Source organism: Elephas maximus, chromosome 16 (assembly GCF_024166365.1).
Source record: "Elephas maximus indicus isolate mEleMax1 chromosome 16, mEleMax1 primary haplotype, whole genome shotgun sequence".
In the NCBI taxonomy this organism is placed as follows: domain Eukaryota; kingdom Metazoa; phylum Chordata; class Mammalia; order Proboscidea; family Elephantidae; genus Elephas; species Elephas maximus.
This window is the reverse complement of record NC_064834.1, coordinates 49,853,981-49,874,781: the sequence shown is the minus strand read 5'-3', so window position 1 is coordinate 49,874,781 and position 20,801 is coordinate 49,853,981. Positions and strand designations below refer to the sequence as shown.

The 20,801-nt window shown below is 38.9% G+C and overlaps 1 protein-coding gene across 7 annotated transcripts in view; it reads right to left on the bottom strand.

The window, feature by feature from the left end:
• R3HCC1L (R3H domain and coiled-coil containing 1 like) overlaps positions 1 to 17,689 on the bottom strand; it is an 88,280-nt gene extending 70,591 nt beyond the window's left edge. For 4 of the 7 annotated variants that reach the window (XM_049854898.1, XM_049854902.1, XM_049854904.1 and 1 more), the window contains exons 1-2: positions 17,608 to 17,676; positions 189 to 299 (exon numbers count right to left, since the gene is read on the bottom strand). The gene's annotated coding sequence lies outside the window, so the exon portion shown is untranslated. The other 3 variants (XM_049854900.1, XM_049854901.1, XM_049854899.1) reach the window with 3 other exon arrangements.
• Between the last annotated feature and the right edge of the window lie 3,112 nt (positions 17,690 to 20,801).

Sequence of the window (20,801 nt, the reverse complement as noted above, 5' to 3'; positions counted from 1 at the left end):
ACTAAGGCAGTGAATAGAAGAAAATCTTCAAAAGACCGTAAGTCTTTCAGGAAATTGCCACTTTCAAACTTATTTTACATGAGAATTAAAAAGCAGAATGACACTGAAGTAACAAAATATAAGCAAACAAAACTTAGTAAATAAAAGTTTTTCTATAAAATATGTGGAAGTACAGGCAACTGACTTACCAAATCACTGACATTTATTTTTTTAATGATAAAAAAAACTCTACAGCATGCAGCTACACTGTGTCCGAAGGTAAACTGTGCAAAGTCCTTTCTGATGGACACCAGCCTCACCTAGAAAATAATAATAGAAGTTATTTTTATGAAAACATATAGTAATCAGTTTTCGACACCTACAGATTCTAGGCACTTAACTTTCATGATCTCATTTCCTAAGTACTAAGATTTTAACATGGTGATTTATCATAAAATATGCAATGAAAATAAATACACACAAAAAATATTTTTTAGAAGCTCACTGACAAAACAGAATAAGAAAATGCCATGTTCCCTCATTCTCAGTTCTTTGAGGACTAGTCTGGAGGGACAGAAACACCTACTAACCATCAGATCACAAAAAGAGGTAAGAAACAAAATAATACAAATGATCAAAAACACAAAAAAGATGGTCAACTTCTACTCATTACCATAGTTCTAACACACAGGACAGTGTATGGCACATAGCGAAAGCTCAATAAATACATATATTTTGGCTGGCTGACTGGCTATCTGGCTGGAAAAATAAACTCCGTCAGTTAGCAAAGAAACACAAAATAAAGATACCCTATTTTGCCTATCAAACTGGCAAAGATTGAAAAAGAGCAATAAGATACTGTTTTGGTGAAAGTAGATGGAATAGCACTCTTAAACATGTTGATGGAAGTATAAATTTTATTAATGTAGAAAACATTTTTACATTGTATTTCAAAAACTTTTATAAATTAACAGGTCTTTGACCAAGCCTTCTAAGAATTTGTCATAAGGAAATAACTGGACTTCTATAAGGATACTTATTCTAGAACTCCTTTTAACAGTGAAAAATTATAAACAACCTTAACATCCATCTATACAAACCAAAACCAAAAACCAAACTTGTTGCCTTTGAGTCAATTCTGACTCATAGCAAACCTACAGGATAGAGTAGAACTGTCCCCACAGGGTTTCCAATGAGCAGCTGGTGGATGTGAACTACCAACCTTTTGGTTAGCACCCAATCTCTTAACCAATGTGCCACCAGGGCTTTCTACATAAACCAGGTTAAATAAATGACGTACATCATCCATACTATGAAAAACTATGCAGCCATTAAAAAGAATGATGTACCTCTACATGTATTGATATAAAGATCCACAAGACATATTACTGAGTTTTTAAAAATGGAGAGTTTAACAAAAAAGAGTCCGAAACCAATATAAAGAAAACTTTAAAACATTCCTGAATGACTCAAAAGTAGACTTGAACAGATGAAAAGATATTCCTTGTTCCTGTAATAGAACTTCAAATTCTAATTGGAAACCAGACTTACTGAACACATTGAGGCTGGAGGGACCCCCAAATATATTGCCTGGAAACAGTTTTGAACCTGGAGCCAAAACTACCCATGGAATCATCTTTAAACTGAACAATCTACCTCAATAAATAATGTCTGTCTTGAGCTTTGCGCCCTATCGAAGAATTATCTATATGAGACTGAAATGACAACAGTAACTCTAAACCACACAAGAACTTTAAGGGGCAGAGAGTAAATTAATGGTGGTGAAACAAAATGGACAGGTAGTGAGAATGGTGACACAATGTGACAAATGTAAATATTATCAGTGAACAGTACATGTAAAAAACTGTTGAATGGGTGTATGTTTTCTTGTGTATATTTTTACCAAAAAAAAAAAAAAATGTAGTGTTAAAAAAAAGATATTCCTTGGCCCTGTACAAAAAACTCAACAGTACTCAACATGTTAAGAGATGTCAGTTTTCACTTGGGAGAAGGCTGTCAGCCCCCTGCCTTCCTCAGAGTGTGACCCCTGCTACTACCAGAAACCTGTGCATACATCCATCACCACTGCTCCTCTAAGACAGTAGGTGAGAGCTTATAGTACACACTAGGTGACCAATTATAAGGACACCTGAGCTGATTCTATACAAGAATAGTGAATGGACTCCTAGGCTCATATACCTGGTAACAGCTCTAGCCATCTGGTAACAGGACATTAGTGCTTCAAAGGCTACAATAAACAAATTAGCTCACTCTAGTAGCCTATCTGGATATGTCAAAACAAAACGAAGCAAGAAATGAGGACACAGTGAGCAAACGTAAAATAAATTAATACAATAACTTATAGATGGCTTGGAAACAACAGTCGATATCAAATCACATAAAGAAGTAGATCATGATTTTTCAACAAATTCCCAAAACAAGGAATCCCCCCAATAAAGATGTATGCCTGGAATTACTAGATGCAGAATACAAAAGATTAATACACAGAACTCTTCAAGACTTCAGGAACGACATGAGGAACGAGATCAGGCAACACACAAAAAAAGCCAAGGAACACACCGATAAAGTAGTTGAAGAAATGAAAAAGATTATTCAAGAACACAATAAAAAAAATTAATAAACTGCAAGAATCCACAGAGAGACAACAATCAGAAATTCAGAAGATTAACAATAAAATTACAGAATCACACAACTCAAAAAAAGAGGAACAGAACTGAGGAAGTAGAAGGCAGAATTAGTGAGATTGAAGATAAAACACTTGGCAACAATATATTTGAAGAAAAACCAGATAAAATAATTTAAAAAAAAAAAAAAAATGAAGAAACCCTAAGAATCATGTGGGACTCTATCAAGGAGAATAACTTGCAAGTGATTGGAATACCAGAACAGGGAGAGATAACAGAAAATATAGACAGAATTGTTGAAGCTGTGCTGGCAGGAAACTTCCCTGACATAGTGAAAGATGAAAGGATATCTATCCAAGATGCTCACTGAACCCCATACAAGGTAGATCCCAAAAGAAAGTCAACAAGACATATTATAATCAAACTTGCCAAAACCAAAGATGAAGAGAAAATTTTAAGAGCGGCCAGGGATAAGCGAAAAGTCACCTACAAAGAAGAATCAATAAGAATATGTTCGGACTACTTGGCAGAAACCATGCAGGCAAGAAAACAATGGGATGACATATACAAAGCACTGAAGGAGAAAAACTGCTAGCCAAGAATATATATATATATATATAAAATATATCCAGCAAAACTGTCTCTCAAATATGAAGGTGAAATTAAGACATTTACAGAGAAACAGAAGCTTAGGGAATTTGCAAAAACCAAACCAAAACTACAAGAAATACCAAAGGCAATTCTCTCGTTAGAAAATCAATAACATCAGATATCAACCCAACACTAGAACAAAGGACAGGGCAAGCAGGTACCAACTCAGATAGGGAAATCACAAAAATAAATCAAGAGGAAAAAAATGCTCAAAACAGGGAATCGGTGACGTTATTATGTAAAAGATGACACCATTAAATCAATAAAAAAGGGACTAAATAAAGTAGGCAAAGATCTTCCATAAGGACAGGAAATCAAGGCGATATAGGAGATACAACTTAGTTTTAAACTTAGAAAAATAGGGGTAAATAACCACAAAGAAGACTAACAATCCTACACTTCAAAAAAAAAAAAAGACTCAGCAAAAACAAATTCAACTACAATGAAAAAGAGGAACACACAATTTACAAAGAAAAACTTCTCAGCACAAAAAAGTAAGTGGAAAGATGAAACTGTCAAGAACACACAAAAAAAGGCATCAAAATGACAGCACTAAACTCATACCTATCTATAATCACACGGAATGTAGATGGACTAAATGCACCAATAAAGAGACAGAGAGATGCAGAATGGATAAAAAAACACAATCCATCTACATGCTGCCTATAAGAGACATGCCTTAGACTTAAAAACAGGAACAAACTAAAACTCAAAGGATGGAAAAAATATATCAAGCAAACAACAATCAAAAAAGAGCAGGAGTAGCTATGATAATTTCTGGCAAAACAGACTTCAAACTTAAATCTACCACAAAGGATAAGGAAGGACACTATATAATGATTAAAGGACAATATAAAAGGAGGATATTACCATATTAAATATTTATGCACCCAACAACAGGGCTTTAAGATACATAAACTGTAACAGCACTGAAAAGTGAGATAGATAGCTCCACAATAATAGTAGACTTCAACACACCACTTTCAATGAAGGACAGAACATCCAGGAAGAAGCTCAGTAAAGACGCGGAAGAGCTAAATGCCACGAATAACCAACTTGACCTCAGAGACATATACAGAACACTCCACCCAACAGCAACCAAGTATACTTTCTTTTCCAATGCACATGGAACATTCTCTAGAATAGACCACATAATAGGCCATAAAGCAAGTCTTAACAGAATTCAAAACATCGAAATATTACAAAGCATCTTCTCTGACCATAAAGCCGTAAAAATGGAAGTCAGTAACAGAAAAATCAGGAAAAGAAATCAAACACATGGAAACTGAGCAACACTCTGCTCAAAAACGATTGCATTATAGAACAAATTAAGGACAGAATAAAGAAATTCATAGAATCCAATGAGAATGAAAACGCTTCCTATCAGGACCTTTGGGACACAGCAAAAGCAGTGCTCAGAGGTCAATTTATATCAGTAAGTGCACACAGCCAAAAAGAAGGGCCAAAATCAAAGAATTATTCCTACAACTTGAACAAATAGAAAAAGAGCAACAACAACAACAAAGCCTCAGGCACCAGAAAAAAGCAAATAATAAAAATCAGAGCAGAATTAAACAAAATAGAAAACAGAAAGTCAATTGAAAGAGTTAACACGACCAAAAGCTGGTTCTTTGAAAAGACTAACAAAATCGATAAACCACTGGCCAGACTGACAAAAGAAAAACACGAGACAAAGCAAATAACCTGAATAAGAAATGAGATGGGCCATATCACAACAGACCCAAATGAAATTAAAAGAATCAGAGTACTATATGAAAAATTGTACTCTAACAAATTTGAAAACCTAGAGGAAATGGACAAATTTCTAGAAACACACTACCTACGTAAACTAACATAAACAGAGGCAGAACAACTAAATAGCCTATAACAAAAGAAGAGATTGAAAAAGCAATCAAAAAACTCCCAACAAAGAAAAGCCTGGCCCTGAGGGCTTCACTGGAGAATTCTACCAAACTTTCAGAGAAGAGTTAACACCACTACTACTAAAGGTATTTCAGAGCATAGAAAAGGATGGAATACTCCAAAGCTCATTCTATGAAGCTAGCATAACCCTGATACCAAAACCAGGTAAAGACTCCACAAAAAAAGAAAATTACAGACCAATACCCTTCATGAACTTAGACATAAAAATCCTCAACAAAATTCTAGGGAATAGAATTTAACAACATATCAAAACAATAATTCACCACAACCAAGTGGGGTTCATACTAGGTATGCCGGGATGGCTCAACATTAGAAAAATAATCAATGTAAGCCATCACATAAATAACACAAAAGAACCACATGATCTTATCAATTGATTTAGAAAAGGCATTTGACAAAGTCCAACACCCATTTATAATAAAAACTCTCAGCAAAATAGGAACAGAATGGAAGTTACTAAACATTATAAAGGGCATTTATACAAAGCCAACAGCCAACATCATCCTAAATGGAGAGAGATTGAAAGCATTCCCCTTGAGAACAGGAACCAGACAAGGATGCCCTTTACCACTACTTTTATTCAACATTGGCTGGAGAGGCTAGCCAGAGCTATTAGGCTAGATAAAGAAATAAAGGGCATCCAAATTGGCAAAGAAGTAAAAGTATCTCTGTTTGCAGATGACATGATCTTATAAACAGAAAAACTTAAAGAATCCTCAAGAAAACTACTGAAACTAATAGAAAAGTTTAGCAGAATATCAGGATACAAGATAAACATACATAAATCAGTTGGATTCTTCTACACCAACAAAGAGAGCGACGAAGAGGAAATCACAAAATCAATACTATTTACAATAGCCCCTAAGACTTAGGAATAAATCTAACCACAGACGTAAAAGATCTATGCAAAGAAAACTGTAAGACACTACTACAAGAAACCAAAAGAGACCTACCTAAGTAGAAAAACATACCTTGCTTATGGACAGGAAGACTCAACATTGTAAAAATGTCTATTCTGCCCAAAGCGATCTATAGATACATTGCAATCCTGATCCAAATACCAGTGACATTTTTTAATGAGATGGAGAAACAAATCACCAACTCCATATGGAAGGGAAAGAGGCCCTGGATAAGTAAAGCATTACTGAAAAAGAACAAAGTGGGATGCCTCACACTACCTGATTTTAGAACCTATTATACCACCACGGTAGTCAAAACAGCCTGGTACTGGTATAACAACAAATACATAGACCAACGGAACAGAATTAAAAATCCAGACATAAATCCATCCACATAAGAGCAGCTGACATTTGACAAAGGCCTAAAGTCTTTTAAATAGGGAAAAGACAGTTTCTTTAACAAATGGCGCTGGCATAACTAGATATCCATCTGCAAAAAAAATGAAACAAGACCCATACTTCACACCATGCACAAAAACCAACTCAAAATGGATCAAAGACCTAAATATAAAATCTAAAATGATAAAGATCGTGGAAGAAAAAATAGGGACAAAGCTAGGAGCCCTAATACATGGCATAAACAGTACACGAAACATTACTAGAACTGTACAAATACCAGAAGAGAAATCAGATAACTGGGAGCTCCTAAAAGTCAAACACCTAGGCTCATCCAAAGACTTCACCAAAAGAGTATAAAGATTATCTACAAATTGGGAAAAAGTTTTTCGCTATGACATCTCTGATCAGCGGGTGATCTCTAAAATCTACATGTTACTGCAAAAACTCAACAACAAAAAGACAACCCAATTAAAAAATGGGCACAGGATAGGAACAGGCACTTCACTAAAGAAGACATTCAAGTCGCTAAGAGATACATGAGGAAATGCTCACGACCATCAGCCATTAGAGAAATGCAAATCAAAACTATAATGAAATTCCATCTCAGTCCAACAAGGCTGGCACGAATCCAAAAAACACAAAAAAATAAATGTTGGAGAGGTTGTGGAGAGACTGGTAGGAATGTAAAATTGTACAACCACTTTGGAAATCGATCTGGCGCTTCCTTAAAAAGCTAGAAATAGGACTACCGTACGATCCAGCAATCCCACTTGTTGGAATATATCCTAGTGAAATAAGAGCCATCAGATGAACAGATATATGCACACCCATGTTCATAGCAGCACTGTTTACAACAGCAAAAAGATGGAAGCAACCAAGGTGCCCATCAACGGATGAATGGATAAATTATGGTATATTCACACAGTGGAATGCTATGCATTGATAAAGAACAACAATGAATCTGTGAAACATTTCATAACATGGATGAATCTGGAAGGCATTGTGATGAGTGAAATTAGTCAGCTGAAAAAGGACAAATACTGTATGAGGCCGCTATTATAAGAACTCAAGAAACAGTTTAAACAGAGAAGAAAATACTCTTTTATGGTTACGCTGGGGGGGAGGGAGGGAAGGAGGGGGGATTCACTAATTAGATAGTAGACAAGAACTAATTTAGGGAAGGACAACACACAATACAGGAGAGGTCAGCTCAAATGGACTAAACCAAAAGCAAAGAAGTTTCTGGAATAAACTGAATGCTTCAAAGGCCAGCGTAGCAGGGGCAGGGGTTTGGGGACCATGGTTTCAGGGGACAACTAGGTCAACTGGCATAACAAAATCTATTAAGAAAACATTCTGCACCCCACTTTGGAGAGTGGCATCTGGAGTCTTAAATGCAAGCAAGCGGCCATCTAAGATGCATCAATTGGTCTCAACCCACATGGAGCAAAAGAGAACGAAGAACACGAAAGACACAAGGTAAGTATGAGCCCAAGAGTAAGAATGGGCCACATAAATCAGAGACCACATCAGCCTGAGACCAGAACTAGATGGTGCCCGGGTATAACCGATGACCGCCATGACAGTGAACACAACAGAGAATCCCTGAAGGAGCAGGAAAACAGTGGAACGCAGACCTCAAATTCTTGTAAAAGGACCAGACTTAATGGTCTGACAGAAACTGGAAGGTCCCCAGAGGTCATGGTCCCCAGACTTTCTGTTAGCCCAAAACAGGAACCATTCCCAAAGCCAACTCTTTAGACAGGGACTGGACTGGAGTATAAAACAGAAAATGGTATCGGTAAGGAGTACGCTTCTTGGATCAAGTAGACACATGAGACTATGTGCGCAGCTCCTGTCTGGAGGGGAGATATAAAGGCCGAGGGGGACAGAAGCTGGCTGAATGGACATGGAAATACGGGGTGGAGAGAAGGAGCGTGCTGTCTCATTAGGGGGAGAGCAACCAGGCGTATATAGAAAGGTATACATAAGGTTTTCTATGAAAGACTGACTTGATTTATAAACTTTCACTTAAAGCACAATAAAAAAAAAAAAAGATGTCAGTTTTCCCTAAATTAGTTTATGAATTTAATATAATCCTAATAAAAATATTAGCACACTTTTTTATGTCTGGAAGATGAATAGCAGTGGAAGTGGTGGTTTAAGAACAGTAAAACTTTATTTATCATAAAACCTGATACACAATGAATAAACTAATGAATCAAAAGATAGCCTATACACAATGTATAGAGACCAAAGTTTATTAGTGGTTACCAGGGGCCGGAGGGCGGGGGGGAAGGGAGAGAGAGTTATTGTTTGGAAAGCATTGTTTATGGTGATGGAAAATTTGGCAATGGACATTGGTGATGGTTGCACAACATGGTTAATGTAACTGATGTCACTAAATTGTACACAGGAAAAATGTTAAACTGGCAAATGCTGTGTTACACATACTTTTAAAAAATAAAAAGGAGGGCCTATACATGCATTATCCTGAAATATGGAGATATGTAAACGACAGAAGAAAGCGGTTAAGAGTGGAGAGTAATTTGCTTTAGGAAAGGGATTGGAGAAGTGGAAAAGGATGAGACGAGAACTACTCACAATATTTCGTTATAAATCCTTTTTTTTACTATTTAACTTTTTAAATGATGTCTACTTTAAACTATGCTGATAAAACAAAATTTAGAAAATTATTTCAAAGAAATGAAAGCCAGCTAGCACTATATAAACTTATAATCTTTAATATGTTGTTAGTCATTCAAAAATGTACAAATAAGACATTTTCAAAGGAAAAGGACAAAAAATCCTAGGAAAAAAGTTTCCCCCTTTTTGGAAGATCTTCACATTTCTTAACTCTGAAGGAGCATAAACATGAAAAATATCAAAGTTTTTAAAATAAATAAAGCAAATAATTACCAGCTGAGTGGACAGAAAGAATTCAGTAATTGTAATACTAGGAAGATTGTAGGTCTAACCTTACAAATTCATTAATGATCAGGAGACAGGGCAAATAACACATTTAATTAAATTGCTCATTTATCTATTTTGGAAAGTACAATTAACAGCAGTGAGAGAGTGTAGTAATACAAAAGGAAAGAGACAGATTAAAAACACTGGCCAAAAAACAACCAAACTAGAGAGTGTATGGAAGCCCAGGTAAAATTATAGGCTTACCACAACAAAAAAAGGATACCAGAGACTTATTTACCTCCAATTTTACTACACACTGTTGTCATATGAACAAATTTTGGCCAACGCCAATGCTGAACGAGGGAGTATATATACGTATTTTTTGATATATTTAATACAATTTTTTTAATTATGACATTGATAATCCTAATTAAACACAGATTCATGAAGAGATTAAACCTTAAAAAAAAAAAAGTACTGCTGACTTAATTCGAGTAGTTTTGCATTCATAGTTTCACAGGTATGGAAACTCTATCAAAGATTCCTAATAATGAATTAAATTATCCTAAACACAATTAACTCTGTTATGCTGTTATGTACTATGCATTCTTCATGTAGCTATCTAGGATTATTCTGTTTGTTCTTTTGTCCCAGGCACCTGACCACTCAAAATAAAGTCTACTTTTCCCAACTCTCTCACAACAAGGTGTGGCTATATGACCGTTTCACCATTGGTATTTGAGCAAAAGTGGTATAGAACCTTCCAGAAAATATCCTTAAAGGGAACGGGAATGTGTTCTTCCCTTCCTCCTCTCTGTTGGTTGGAATGTGGATGAAATGGATGGAGCTCCAGTAGCTATCTTAGACCCTAAGGTAACTGCAGAAAAGAACAGAATCTATGCACAGTGGAGCAGTAAGATCGAACCCTAGGTGGAGAATCATACCAGTCCTAGACTGTCCACCTCTGGAATTTCTGATACTGAGAGAAATAAACTTCTTTCATGTTTAAGCCTCTATTATTTGGGAATTTCTGCTACTTACAACCAAACTTAATCCTAATTAATACAGCCTCTACACCAGTATATAAGGAGCCCCAGTGGAGCAACGGTTAAGCACTGGGCTGTTAACCAAAAGGTTGGTGGTTTGAACTCACCCAGCGTCTCTACAGGAGAAAAGAACTGGCAATCTGCTCCTGTAAAGATTAAGGCCTAGGAAACCCTAATGGGGCAGTTCTATTCTGTGATATAGGGTTACTATGAGTTGAAATTGACTGGACACCATCTAACACCAATAACAACATAAAAAAAAAAAAACCAAACCCAGTGCCGTCGAGTCAATTCCGACTCATAACATACCAGTATATATACCTTGTTTTCTTTCTCTCTAAACAATCTCCCTCTGCTCCTTTACCAGATTTATAAAATACTGATAATAAAAGGCAAGAGTAATGAAAACTATAAATAAAAAAAAAAATGAAGCATTTCACTTTCATCAGAACCGACTAAACAGAGTCATCAGAACAGAACCCCATCGTAAGTCGGGGACTACCTGTACTTATTGAGCTCTTAATACTTGGCCAGGCATCGTTCTAAGTCTAAGAGCTAATCCTAACAACAATCTATAAAGAAGTATTATCATCATTCTCATTTTACAAATGAGGAAACTGAGACCCAGACAAGTTAAATAATTTGCTCAAGATACACATCCAATAGAACTGAAGAGAGAATTCAAACCTAGGCTCTACAGAACCCACCCTTTTCACCAGTGTGCCAAAAACCAAAAGCCCATTGCTGTCAAGTCGATTCCGACTCACAGTAGCTGGCACCTCATTCCAAAGATGTTATCACAGCTTAAGACTTTTTAATGTTCTCAGCAACCAGGATATTAAATATCTTCCATGGTAATAAACTTTATGCCTTTGCAGATGAATTTTTAGAAACTGCCAAATATCACTTAGAAACAAGTACAATAAATAAGATGGGTGATCAAGCAAGATAATACTCTTTTGGGGACAAAGACTATGAACATCAAGTAATGAGACTGGTTTTCCTGTATGGCTCTAATTGCTTCTGACCCAGAACTCAGTGCCCTCGAGTCGATTAATTGCTTCTGAAGGCAGTTCCAAAAGAGAAATTCCAAAGAATATTTATTTGCTAAAATAAGTAAATGTGTGGCCTCTCCAAAAGATTACTTTAAAAGTGATAACACTGATCTAGATTAGTAAATTCTATATTTTTAAAGCACCATATTTTTTAAACTACTACTTAAATTGTCCAATACTAAAACTTAACATATTGCAAACTGAAATTCCTTATCTTTCTCTGTAAATCTGAGATCCTTTCCCAGTGTCACTATCAATGACACCACAACATACGTGATATGTCAGGCTCAAAACTCTGAGGTTTCCTAACTCTTCCGGCTCATCTAATGCCACATCTTACTATTCTTCCTCCACAACAGCTATTATGTTTTCTATTTCCGCATTACTCCATGACCGGACTATTGAAATACTCTCCAGCTACTTACTTCCTAATTGAGGTTACCCTCCACAGAAAACTGCCAGGACAATCTTTCTAAACAGTTTTCATCATATGACTCCCACAGAAGTACCATCACCTATTGGATCAAATCTAAGTTCTTCAGCCTAACCTTAAAGACTTAATAAATCATTGGTTCTCAGACTAGAAGAGTCAACATGCCTAAAAGGTCACCAGAAATCTAAATATATTAAGAGAAATGGTCACCACAGGGTTTGAAATAGTTACTTGGAATGGTAGCAGAGAATTACCAATCACATAAACAAATCAAGACTATTTATTTTGAAGTTATCTCTAAGAGTACCAGTCCCTGGAAAAGGACATCACGTTTAGTAAAGGGTCAGTAAAAAAAAAGGAAGACCCTTAAGGAGATGAACTGACACAGTGGCTGCAACAATGGGCTCAAGAATAACAACAATTGTTTAAGGATGGCACTGGACCATGCAGTATTTCCTTCTGTTGCACACAGGGTCGCTATGAGTCAGAACTTACTTGGCAGCACCTAACAATAACAATATATGAGTACCTACTATATATGTAAGACACCTTCCAAGATGGAAATATGATGTGAACAAGCTCAAATTAGCCTATGTGGACAGACCACATGTACCATGATGTGCTCAGTGCGAACAGCCAACATTAACTACCACACAGGTGGTGAACAAGCTTATAGATTCTAGCTCTCAGCCATCAAATCTCCATCAGCTTTTAAGTCTTCCCAGCTAAGACTCAACCAAGCCATCTCCACAGTGCCCTGTCTGAATTCCCACAGAATGCATAAGCATAATAAAATGGTTGTTTTATAGCACTAAGTTCTACAGTGGCTTGCTATGCAACAAAATCTAATCAGAAAAGCACCCTCTCCTATTTAAGTAGCTTCACATTAAACACACACAAGGTCTTCTCAAGTTTAACCAAGGTTCCATTTGCCAATGTGCAACTGGGTTGATTTCCTTAAATAAGACAGTTTTGACTTAGAGAACTTAACAATCTCAAATATATTCTGGGTACCAACTATATGTAAGACACTTTGCTATGCGCCAAAGACACAAATATGAATAGCATGTAGCCTGTGGTTATGAAGTTTACAGTCTAGGGAAAGAGAAAATAAAAACATATGCACAATTAGTTAGTAAAAGTGTTTAAGTGCCAAAATGGGAATACAACGAACATAAACACTGAGAGGGGCAGTCAGACGTAAGGGAGGTCAGAAACACTGAGAGTGACAATCGGACAGCGAAAAGTCGGAGTTAGAAAAAAAAAGATAATCAGAGATGTAGAGAGGACAGCGGTCATGAACTGTCAGCCACTTCCTATTCCAGAAATTCACACCATCACATTAACAGGTTAAGCTGCGTTATCTGGAAACCTCACAGCATTAGACACCAGAACTGCTGTCTTCAACAGTGCTTCTCTGCTTGCTTTTATCCTTTAGTCCCAAACCAGCCATGTTTGGCATAAAAAAAAGACAGATACAGGAGGAACAATTATTAATAAAACTGAAGAGTGAATCTGAAGAATGGAACAGTATATAGAAGGCTAGCATGACAATGAGAAATGGCCACCACAGTCTGGGAGCAACTGGTCTACGTTTTATGGAGGGCGAAGAAAATTTTCTCCAAATTCAGGCTTAGTGCTGCTGAGCAACACCCTATAACTTTTCTTCTATCTAATGCTCTGACAACTGGAATTTCTCTGTAATTCAATAAGCTCTTAGGAGTTATCCAGACTTCATCCATCCTGCTGGGCTCATTAATGGAGAACTCTAAACGTTTTCCCAACTAGCTAAGAGCGCACTTCCTAGTGGGTGGCACAGCAGAGTAGGATCCTCTTTCAAAACATGAATACCCTAGTTCCATTTCTTCTCACTTCTCCTATAGTGGAAAGTCTGTGACAAATAAAATTCAACAACAAAAAGGAAAGTCTAAATTACAGTTTAGGATGATGGTTGTCAAAGATCACCCTATAGGTCACCAGTTTTATACACAGTGAAAAGGTTAGTCTTATATTTATCATTAAAAATCTCTACCTTTATTTCAGACACTAGTTCATTTACTTCTGCTATGTCTACCTAATGAGCGCCAAATCAAAAACACACATCTTTTCATTCATCCTGGTGAGATCTTTTGTGACTAGTTAGTTGATGGAGCTAATGAGGACAGGGTCACAGATTCAAACTCCATGTTGGCCAATTAGCTTTGCTGTGTTTCAGGGTTTCATGGTCACAGTCACCAACCTTAACCTTGGCTAACAAAGAAACATGCTGATCATGTGAACCATTGGGGCATACAGATGAATCACCAAAATCATCCATGACTAATGAGAAAAATAATTTTTTAAATTTTAATAGTTAAAAGAAAAAAAAATCGTTGTCGAGTTGATTTCAACTCTAAGTGACCCTGTAGGATAGAGTAGAGCTGCCCCACTGGGTTTCCAAGGAGCAGCTGGTGGATCCAAACTACTGAACTTTTGATTAGCAGCCAAGCTCTTAACCACTGCGCCACCAGGGCTCCAAATAAACCTGTTGCTGTCCAAATAGTAACACCTATTTCTTCCTAAACTTGGCTAGTATGTGCCTAGTTCAAATAGTCTCTAATCTTTTCAGCTATGCAATGCAGGGCTAGTATTATTACCCCTGTTTTACAAATGATGAGAAAATGAATTAAGAACGATTATATGCACCAAAGTCACAAAACTAGTAAGAAGCCTGGGTTCAACCCTTGAGTTACCTGACTACAAAGCTTGAGATATTTCCACAATACATTATGGCCACTCTAAACCATGCCTAAGTGCCACAGGACCATCAGCAAAATGTTACCATTCGCACTATTCAACACAGTCATTACTAACTCAACATCCACTATGCATGCACACTCAGATGCTATAGCTGAGAATGAGTCTACCATCCAAAAACTTCTTTTAAGTAAAAAATAAATAAATAAATAAACAACAGTCAAGGAACAAAAGTGCTTAAAACATAAAGGAAGAAATAATAAATTTCAAGCACACAAAGTGTGCTTAATGGAAGTGACTATTTCTTTAGCTTTGCATTTAAGTCTGTTGCGAAAAAATAGTTCTCTTGATGATTCTTACGCTGGAGGTAAGAAAGAAACTGGCAAACACAGCCAGAGGATACTACACTGAAAGAGAAGAGTCAAAGAAACACTTCTTAAACATCTGAATCTGCAGACATCTGGTAGTCAACATGACACGTGAAGCAACTAAAAATACACATTTCGATTCTTAACCCTAAGACTCTGCCTTGACCAACCAATCATTCTTCTCTACTAGGCTCTCCTCCCTGATTGCTCTAAACTCTCGTTTCTTGTAGATTCACACACACCAATGCAACCAGTCACTAAGAGTTTCCACCTTGAAAAATGAGGGTCACCAAGTCTCCCTGGCCCTATTCACTAGGTTGAAATTTAGCACTAAATCCAACTGTCTAACTTTATTTAAAAAAGAAGAGAAAATGGACAAAAATGCCTTCCCTCAATAAAACTCTATCCTAGTAAGTATCTGAGCCATAAAGATGATAATTGTTCAGCTACAAGCTACAACGTGCAGACAAAGAGCTGCATTGTTACTACAGGTTATGAATGAAGCACCAGTCCAATTTCAACTAGGTACAAAGCAGCATTTGGAATCTCTAGAAAAATAAAACACAGCACATCCCAACAACAACATTTTCCACAACAGCATTTTGGGAACCTCTAAAAGTGAAAAACTGCATAATATAATCTTTATATAAATTGCAATTGCTAAAAAACAAAACCTGCAAACTGAGAACTTCTAAGTGTTTTACCGACAGCTACTCGCTGTTATTTTTTAAAGTACGTATGTGAGTTAAGGATAACCATCCTCACTTTACAAACAAATGGCATCTCAGGGAAACACTACCTAAATTTATTATCATCGCAATCATCATCACCTTAGTCATCAGTAACAACAGCAGCAATAATGAGCATTTACTAGCACCAAACATTACTAAGCACTTTATCTTCACATTTAATCCTTACAGACAACTTGTGAGGCAATTGCTTTATCTCCATTTTAGAGATTAGTAAACAGGCTCAGAGAAGTCAACTAATTTGTCCAAAGTCACACAGCTAGTTGCAGCACCAGAATTTGAACTCCGGTTTGTTGGTCCATGCACTCAACTAATACACTGTATCACTCTCTTCTTTGTGTTCTTTTGAACCATATTGAAGTGTTTTTCAACCAATGATTTCAGAATAAATACAGGCAAAGATTACCCAATTACCCATAAAACTTTGATTGCAAAATCCCCATTCTCTATCAGGGGAAAAACAAGACACAGAGCCATCTGCTTAACAGACTTAGAGATTAAGTGCCAGAAAAGGACACCAGACTAGAACACTGGCTATTTATACTCTAAATTCTAAGTATGAAGAAACAGACTCCTAGGCATATAAAAAAAAAAAAAGGATAAATGAAAATAACCCCAATATTTCAGCTAGTATGCATAAAAGATTAGTGGGATTGTGTTAGAGCTAGAGCTAGGTTTAACACATTTGAGTAGTATCTGAAAAGGGGGAAAAAATACACAGGAACTGCTGGAGAAAGGGTTATTACTTAAGCCCCATATTTAAGGAATTTTAAGTGCCTTCTGAGATATGTGTAATGCAGTGTAGAACTGAAGGTTACAACTGAGCAAGGGTGGTAGACAGGTGTGTGTACTGCGTGAACGGAGCTCAAACTTTGATGAAGTTTAAATTCAGATGAAGTTTGAAATCGGTTCCACAGGTGGTAGTGCTCTAATGTCACCTCTTCACTAAGAACCTGATATAAAAACGTGTGTGCAGCTCTTACTAGTTTCCAATGACACTTTCCCCCTATTTATTAACTCATTTGATTTTCGTAAAGACATGAACGTAGTCCCACAACACTGGAAGGCAGGCAGAGCAAAAAACTATTATCCTCACGTTTCAGTAAACAGACAAAAAGATCACACGGCAGGTGGCCGACCCGAGATTCCTCACAGGACATCAGACTGCAGATCCTGGACTCATCCCCTACACAACTCTGAGACAAAGCTTTATTGATAGGAAAACTTTAATAATCAAGACTTGGGGTTTTCGGAACGCCGCCCAAGGAAATCAGGAAGTATATCCTCCCTACAGACTGTTCATTACGAGCCCATAGCCCCGGGCTCCGGGCAGCGGAGCGGATTCATTAGCTAGGCTCGCGGCCCGGAAATGGCAGCAGCTCCGGGGTCATATTGGGGCGGCCTCGGCGGCTCAGGCCCCGTGTTCCTGAGGGGGTCGGTCATGGTCCTCCTTCAGTACCTGTTGATACTCCAGAAAGGAGCGTCCCTCTGACAGAAACTATTCGGGACGAGACCCCAAAGTGGGGACGCTGCCGCCGGGGGAGCAAAAGGGTCCCAGGAGGGTCCCCCAAGGCACAGGGGCGGTCGGGGTCGAAGGGCAGGAGTTCCCCAGTAACCTCCGCCCCAGGCGGAGGCCCGCCCCGCGCGTCACGTGAGGAAGAAAAACAGCAATAATGAACAAAGGGAGAAAGGAAATGTCGACCCCAGCCTTAAGAGTAGAAGTGGAAGCGACGACCCACAGCTCAGGGTGCTGAGGGAAGGAGAGAAGGGAACGTGGGGCTGGTCGTTACCCGGGACGCCGTCGCTCTCCGCTTCCGCCGACTCCTCGAAGCTTTGCTCTTCCGCTCGCGCCGCCGGGGCGCGCGCCAGGCCTCAGCCCCGCCCCCTTGAGCCGCGGGGCCTGCTGGAGGTTGTAGTCTCCGCGACGGCCGGGCCTGCGGAAGGCGTCCCGGTCACGTGGGGGGACGGTCTAGTAACACGGCGGGGATGGTAGGGTGTTTGTGGTCTTGCGGTCTCTTCCCTTCCACACTATCTAAGCTAAAAAGCGCTCAAATTCCTCACATGCCACTCAGTCAAAACATCTCTCATCTTTAAAGGCAATTTTCTTGAAAAAGGTAATCTACGCTCGCTATCTCCACTTTGCACCCTGTGTTAACTCCTTCACCTTCTGTGCTGCGCTTCTGCCCCCTTCACTCACCTAAAAATGTCCTTGATAAGGACATCAGTGTCCTTGTTGCCAAAGTCATTGGGGGATGTATTCAGTCTCATCTAACCAGTGGCGTCACAAGTAGGGCGGTGGAGTGTAGGTTGCATCCGAGTGACACCAAAATGACTATGAAATATTTGTGCAGTGTTTCTGTAGAAATTTATTATTTTTTATAAAAATGTGCCTGTAGTTAGTTATAACAACCAAAAAAATTTTCCTAAGTCCAGCTTACATGTATCAACACCCTCAAGGCTAAAACTCTATGCTAATTTCTTTTTGAAACTTCGAATGCGCTAGGGTCAGAGCTGTCATTACCCAAATGACTTGGAATCACGTGGTTTCATCTGTGCTGGCTATAAGCACACACACACAAAAACCAAACCCATTGCCCTGTAATTGATTCCGACTCATAGCGACCCTATAGGACAGAGTAGAACTGCCCCAGAGGGTTTCCAAGAATCACCCGGTGGATTTGAACTGCTGACCTTTTGGTTAGCAGTCAAACTCTTAGTACAATGCCATCAGGGTTTTTGTTGCTTCCAGTGTTTTTATAGTCACCAATTTTGTGAAATTTTCTGCTGTTTTAGCTACAATAGTGTAATTAGCATGGGGGGGTGACACCATGAGTTACCACCAACCTTAGTGTCACCACTGCATCTAGCTTAAGCTGTAGGCCACATTTGATGCGGCTGGGCACTCCTTATACCTTATTGTCAGTAATGCTATCCAGGTTTTCCTTTTTCCTCTCAAGTTATTCTGCTCCATCTCCCTCATTTATTTATTTTTTTCCCTAACCCACCTCTTAAATATTGGTGTTCTCCAGAGTTCTTGGACTTTGGGGGGAACTCCAGCCCCTTCTGTTCTGAGCTCATTGTTTGTATTTCCAACTTCCTAAGAGACCTCTCCTCATCCATGTCCTACAGGTATCTCCAGTATGGCACACTTCAACCTGGATTCTTCCTCTCCCACTTCCGCAACCATCTGTGTCCAGTCACCAGATCTTGTAGATTGTATCTCGGAGCACCTCTTGAATTTGTTCTCTTATCTTCACACCCACTGCCAGTGATTTAACCAGACCTGCACCATTTCTTACCTGGCTTACTGCATCAGCTTCCTTACTGGTTTCAGCACCTCTGTTCAGTCCTCCCTACTGCCCTCAGGTCCATTTATGCAAACAGTAAGTGTAATCATGTCACCCAAACCAGAAACCAAACCGACTGCTGTTGAGTTGATTCTGACTCATAGCGACACTACAGGAAAGAGCAGAACTTGCCCCATAGGGTTTCCAAGGCTGTAAATCTTTATGGAAGCAGACTGCCACATCTTTCTCCTGGGGAGTGGTTGGTGGTTTCAAACTGTCGACCTTTTGGTTAGCAGCTGAGCACTTTAACCACTGCGCCTCCAGGGCCCCTTAATCATGTCACACTTCTGATAAAGTCCTTTGAAGGCTCCACTTGATTGAGTTTGGGAAGAGGAATGGAGATGAATTCCTCCAGTATCTTTTACAAAATATTCACACCTGCCCCACTAGTTTTCCTCCCATCCCATATTGTGGTTGGGTGGTTCAGAGAAGGGAAATTTATATCAGATCTTAATTGTGGGGTTGGTGGGCACAGACATTTTTTAAAGTTGCCAAGATGATTCAGTTATTTAAGAGAATGTATTTTGTTGCCTACTATCTATCAGGCATTGTGCTGGGTACTGAGAAAATAATAGTGAATAAAATAGTTCCTATCCTGTGGAGTTTACATTCTCTTAGATGAGACAGATATTTATCAAATGATGGCTGTAAAAATGGCTTGGGGGCAGTATTTGACCTCCTCTAACTTCACAAGGGGGAGAGAAAATCAAGATCAACAGCCCAGGGCTGATTCTTATGAGGCGGAGATCAGACATGCCTCCTCGCTCCGCCACCTGTACCAATTCTGATACCAACTATCCCTTCCATGGCACTCTCTGCTTCCCTGCTGGGTTCCATAATTAATTGCAATGGCCACACAGAACTAACAGACGATACTCAGGATTATGGGGTTTGTTAGGGAAGTAACAGTTACAATTGAGGCTCAGCAACACTCAGGATAGAGTTCTTCCATCAGGACAGCCTTTTCCCAGCTGTGCTTGCAGGCACACCTCTCCCTGGCCCTTGACCTCTACCCAAAGGCACTTGGCTTTCCCTCTCTATGGGCTGGGAAGCCCACTGCACTTTCTCCTGCTGGTCTATCCTGTCATGGCTCCTCTTTGTATTCAGGGTTACAGCTCTCTCTCTCTCTCTTTCCTGGTTCCAGGAGCTTCCCAGCACAGGGATCCTGGGTCCAAAGGAAGGAGACTTTCTACTCCTGGCTCTTCTTCCTTGATAGTGGTAGGATCCCCTCTCTCCCACCTCTGGAGTGGCAAAACTGACCAGTCCCTTTGGTGGGCCACAATTACCCTATCACACAGTCCTACCCAGTCACTTGAGCAGGAGTTACAAAACCATTGCTAGAAATGCCACACAAAAGTGATCCATTGAACCACAATCTCATATGAAAAAGTAACAAAAAACAGTTACCAGCTGTGATAAGAATTATACAGGACCCCCCAGACACCCTGGTAACTTAGAACTGAAGCCACTCCCAAAGTCCACCTTTCAGCCAGGTCTATAAAACCAACAATAACACACGTGAGAAACATGCTTCTTAGTTCAGTCAAGTATATAAGACCAAATGGGCAACACCCGCCTAAAAACAATGACGAGAAGGCAAGAAGGGCCAGGAAAACAGGACGAATGGACACAGAGAA